This window comes from Hibiscus syriacus, unplaced genomic scaffold (genome assembly GCF_006381635.1).
Source record: "Hibiscus syriacus cultivar Baekdansim isolate YM2019G1 unplaced genomic scaffold, ASM638163v2 tig00110890_pilon, whole genome shotgun sequence".
Classification (NCBI taxonomy): domain Eukaryota; kingdom Viridiplantae; phylum Streptophyta; class Magnoliopsida; order Malvales; family Malvaceae; genus Hibiscus; species Hibiscus syriacus.
Window position 1 is genome coordinate 4,958,461 of NW_024062900.1, and position 5,567 is coordinate 4,964,027.

Below are 5,567 nucleotides of genomic sequence, written 5' to 3' on the forward strand. Positions count from 1 at the left end.
CCCATCCTTAGCCGAATCATCAAGTCCCTTTATGAAGGGTTAGCCAAACTATCACAAGCCCAAATGACTTGATCTTTCATTTTAAAACATTATTTATCTTCCTAAAGTCATGTATCTAGCTGAAACATCATGTAACCATTCGGCCAAGCCCTCTCATTTCCTATAAATAGAGTGGCTTGCCTTCATTTGAATGGATCTCATCTCTAATATAAAATATACTCTTGTGAGTTATTTCTCTTCAAAGTTCTTTGTGAACTTTATCGATTAAGCAAGTATAAGGCATATACTTGTGGCGTCACTCATTCCATCCTGATTCCAAAATTCCTAGATTGATATCTAGTGGGTTGAAGACACTATCACCACCCCTCAAGCAAGTTTGTGAAGACCGGGATTGTGCTTCATAGTATAGTTTCCTCTTTGGCGTGTTTGAGATACAACATCACCACCATTGCCATTTCATCATCAACATCATCCATCTCTTCCATCAATTCCGCAGCCATCTCTATCCTTTATTTATCTCATTTCATTCTTATTATTTATTTTCATTACTTATATTATTATCCCCTTTATTAAATTCCATTATTAATCATTATTTTCTTATCTTATTTTGCAGCCCAAACTTATAAACTCAAGGACATCAGTACTTGTCAATCCTAGATCGGGACACAATAAGGCTATATACTCTCTTCCATCAAAGCGTGTAGATTCTCCTTACATCATGGACTAATTAATAGTTGAATTCATCCTCTCTTGATGTGAACATTTTGGTTCATTTTCTTGCATGAATTTGGAGGATTGTTTCATTGTATGTTCAGGCCCCCTTTGGAATGCATGCACCAAGTGTGAACGTGACTCATAGGCTCCCTTCATTCACTTGGATTTGGTGAATGAGTTTGAAAATAATGCATCCATCTCCCTTGAATGTGAACAAGTCTTTTAACCTCCTTGTATGGTTGTACACGCCATAAATGGATTCATGAAGGTGGAAATGCATTAGGTGTGAAAATGGCTCTTCATTTGGTTTTAAATCCCGTACTTATTTTTTGCTTGCACTGTCTTCAGGAATCGGGGCATATCATGGGATTACAATATCAGATTGATGCAATTCCAAGTGTGTTGGAAAGCTAAGAGATAGGGGATTAAATGTTAAAAATACTTCATCACCCAACGATGCTTGGAACATGTTCAAAAAATGATGATCAATTTGACTGACATGAACTATCCATCCAACTCTTCAACTGCCTTTAGTCTACTTAGCATCCAATGTACTTAGACAAAGTATGTAAACAAATAATTAGACAGGAATTGAGCTATTATAATTATGAATGCATTTTGCCACATATGTTAAGAATGCAAATGAGCTAACTATGAATGCATATGCATTGAATGAGTTATATAAAGATGTGAATTAATATGTCATGCATGAATATCATATATTATACATATAAATGACAGCATATAACATTCAAGCATAATTAAGAATAACATAAACATATTCACATGACATGTAATGCATAAATAAGTAAATAAATAATAAAAAAAGGCAAGACTCCCTTAGAATCAACAAGGTAGAATGTCCATGAAGTGATCATGTGTTGAAGATGTTTGGTCCTTGGCATGATCGCATCATGAAAACAAATTTAGGCTTGTTGGCACTTGTTGATGATTGAAACAACCTTTGCTTTTAACTTTGCTTTGATTTTGTCTTTCCTTTTTCTTTATTTTTGCACATTTCTTCAACGATTTTTGAATAACACTTCATTTTCCTTTTGGTTTTGCTTGTTTCGTTAAATCAACACTTCACAACTTGCTTGCTTCCACCATATCTCTGATTACCATATGATACAAGCACGCCCTACTCCACATGGTGAGGTAAGACTTGCACTTTGATTGTAGGTCCTAGGAAGGCAGAAAGTGTTCCTGAAATAAAAAGACTTAAAAGAAAATGGTTATGTATGAATGAATAAATTGGTAAGATAAAAAATGGAAGCGGAATAAATAAAGATAATGACATGTTTGAAAGGATTTAGAGAAGTATTTTAATGGTGGAATGGCGGTATGGTTATAGTTGAGTTTATGAAAGAAAATGGAATATGATGGATATTATCTTAGAAAGACCAAGGAAGAACTAGTACTACAATAAGAAAAGATCCAACCTTACAAATATCTCTAAGGAGTGGTAGAAAAGGACTTGAACCCACTGCCTATAAAGAGATAGGAACCATAAGTATCAAGGTGGATAGAATATAGGTGACTACACAACCACAAGAGCACTTGATAAGTCGATATAGTTCTTAAAGAACTAAAAAGAGAGAAAATTTCACAAGTTGTTTTGATTAAACCAAGTTTGGTCCTTTATAAAATGAAAGTTAAACTATTTATAGGCCTAAGGATTCCTAGGATACACATACAAGCTTTAATGAGTGAACATTCATGGATGAATGTTCATACTTTAAGTAGATACAAAGCATGGCTTAGGAGAATGAATTTGATGAGTGGATGTTCATCTTTTAATGGAATGCATCCTTTGGCCAAATTCATCCCACCTTGTGTGAGATTTTAGATTTGTCTTCTATGGATGAATGTTCATGAATGTATCTTGGCTGTAATTATTCCTGCCTTGTGTGAACATGACTATTTGGCTTCTTGCATGAATATGCATGAATGGATGAGCTTAAAAGCCTTTGAATGAATCCTTGCACCTCCTCACAAATGTTCTGATTCATTTTAATATTAATTTCTCGTCCATGCATGTCTTAATTAATTCCTCCCATGCATAAGTCCTTTGAAGGTGATGAATGGTTTCAAATCCCGTATTTATTTCTAGCCTGCACTGTCTTCAGTATTCTAGGCATATCTTGAGTTCCCAATATCGGATTGATATGATTTATATATCGTTGGAAAGATAAGATATATGGGATTAAATGTTAAAGACTTAATCACCCAAAGATGCGTTTAACATGTTCAAAAGTTGCGATCAATCTGACTGATGTACACTGTCCATTGGATTTCCTTGAATATACCTTGCACTAAATACAAAATGTATATAAGTTACAATGATCATGGTAATGAATAAGTAATAAGTAACATTGTAATGTAACACATGATTCCATGTCTAATATAATAATGCAATGGATATAATAACATAAGTAAGGATTGTGTAACATATGCATGAAACAAGCTAATTAAAGATGTAACATGCATGAATATCATATAGGATGCAAACATAGGACAATATATGAATATTCAAGCATAGTTTAAATGCTTAAATGAGTAAATAAGTAATAAAATAAGGTAAGACTCCCTTAGAATTAGCAAGGTATAACGTCCATGAAGTGATTATGTCTTGAAGAAGTTTGGTCCTTGGTATGATCGCATCATCCCCCTTATTTAGAGGGATTTGCCCTCAAATCGAAGGCTTTTATCAATGATTGATCCATTGGTGTAAGAAATGATGAATGAAGATCATTATGACTATTAGGGTATGCATGAATTTCTTTGAATCCTTTGAGTAGGTAAGTCACGCCAACTTTAGTCTTTGTATCCTTCCACATTATAAATCTTGAATAGTTGGATAATGCTGCTTTCTTTTCCTTGAATTGATGATCATAATCAAGAACACTTCAAAATAAATGATTCAATGTGCTGAAAAATAAAAATAAGTTAGAACATGAAACATCATTAACAATGTGAATGAATATACAAGATTCATTAAGGTTCATGAATGGAATTTGGTTCGTTGAAACTTTCCTTTCATAAGGTTCATTGGAACTTGAATATGAAGTGAATGTACTTCGAATGTCAAAGAGCACATACTTTGGAATAGAAAATGTTACAACCCTTGGAGCTTTAATGGACAAATGTGATTCATCAATTTGTAATGGTAAGACATTTGGAATAACCTGCAAATCAAATGAAAGAATAGGAAGAAATGATTGATTAGTATAAAGTAAAATTGTCTTGTCCTCACATTCTTTTCTCTCATGTTCATGTCCCTTTAGAAATTTCGCTTCTTCATACTCCTCTCGTATGCTCTCATTGCATTCATGTTCTTTTCTAGTTCCACTCTCACACTCATGTTTTACAACACACTTATCTTCATTCTCAATGCTCTTACTCTCATTTTCAATTACTCGAATGGCCTTCTCTTGAAAAATCAGACTCTTATTTTCAACTCCAAATGCCTTGGTTTTCTCATGATATTCTTTAATGTTTTTCTTCAATTGAGTTTGGTCTTCATGCACTTGATTTGGTAACATTGGCACTAAGGTGATTTTCTTTTCATTATGGATGAATGAGAAGTGATTGGAGAAGCAATTATGTGTTGCTCATTTATCAAACTACCAAGGTCGACCGAAAAGAAGATGGCTTGAATTCATGGGAACAACATCACACAATACTTCATCTTTGTATCTTTCGATTGAGAATGGTATAAGTACTTGTTTAGTGACCTTCAACTCTTCTTCATCATTTAACCATTGCAATTCTTATGGGCTGGAATGTTTGATCGTTGTAAGCCCCAATTTTTATACCATATATATGCTAGCAAGGTTTGTACAACTTCCACTATCAATGGCTACAAGACATACTTTACCATTTACATGGAAACAAGTACGAAATACATTCTCTCTTTGCTGAATGTTCTCCATTGCTTGGGAAGAGGAAATATCAAGTAACATTGTTAGTGAAAAAAATTGAAATGTGAAAAATAGAACCTTACCAAATTTCACACAACAAAACCTCATAGTCACTTCAAAAAAATTGTGATGTCACTCCACTCATGCACTCGTGTTTCACTCGGGAATATGTTTTTGGCTTTTGTAATTCCCCTTCTAATCTCGCATGCTCTTTATGCTTTTTTCCACTCATTTCTCTCTTGTTAAGTTCTAAAACAACTAACTCAAGACGTTCAAATTAATTTCTTAGGCGTTTGCTACAAAATAATGTTAGGTAGGGAAAAAAACAAATAGATGGTAAAAGGTTTGATTAAGAAAGGAAAAAAATTGATAGAAAGAAAGGGGTTCTTACTACAAGACACTAACAACCTTCCCTAGCCACAATCAAAGTGTTGAAAACAACTTTAGGCTTGTTGGCACTTGTTGATGTATCAAACAACCTTTGCTTTAACTTTGCCTTGATTTTGTCTTTCCTTTTTCTTTCTTTTTGCACGTTTCTTCAACGATTTTTGAATAGAACTTTTTCCTCTTGGTTTTGCTTGTTTCATTAAATCAACACTTCACAACTTGCTTTCTTCCCCCTTAGCTCTGATTACCATATGATACAAGCACGCCCTACTCCACTTGATAAGGTAAGACTTTCACTTTGATTGTAGGACCTAGGAAGGCAACAAGTGTTCCTGAAATAAAAAGACTTAAATGAAAATGGTTATGTATGAATGAATAAGTTGGTAAGATAAAAAATGGCAACGAAATAAATGAAGATGATGACATGTTTGAAAGGATTTAGAGAAGTATTTTTATGGTGGAATGATGGTATGGTTATAGTTGACTTTATGAAAGAAAATGGAAGATGATGGATAATATCTTAGAAAGACCAAGAAAGAACCA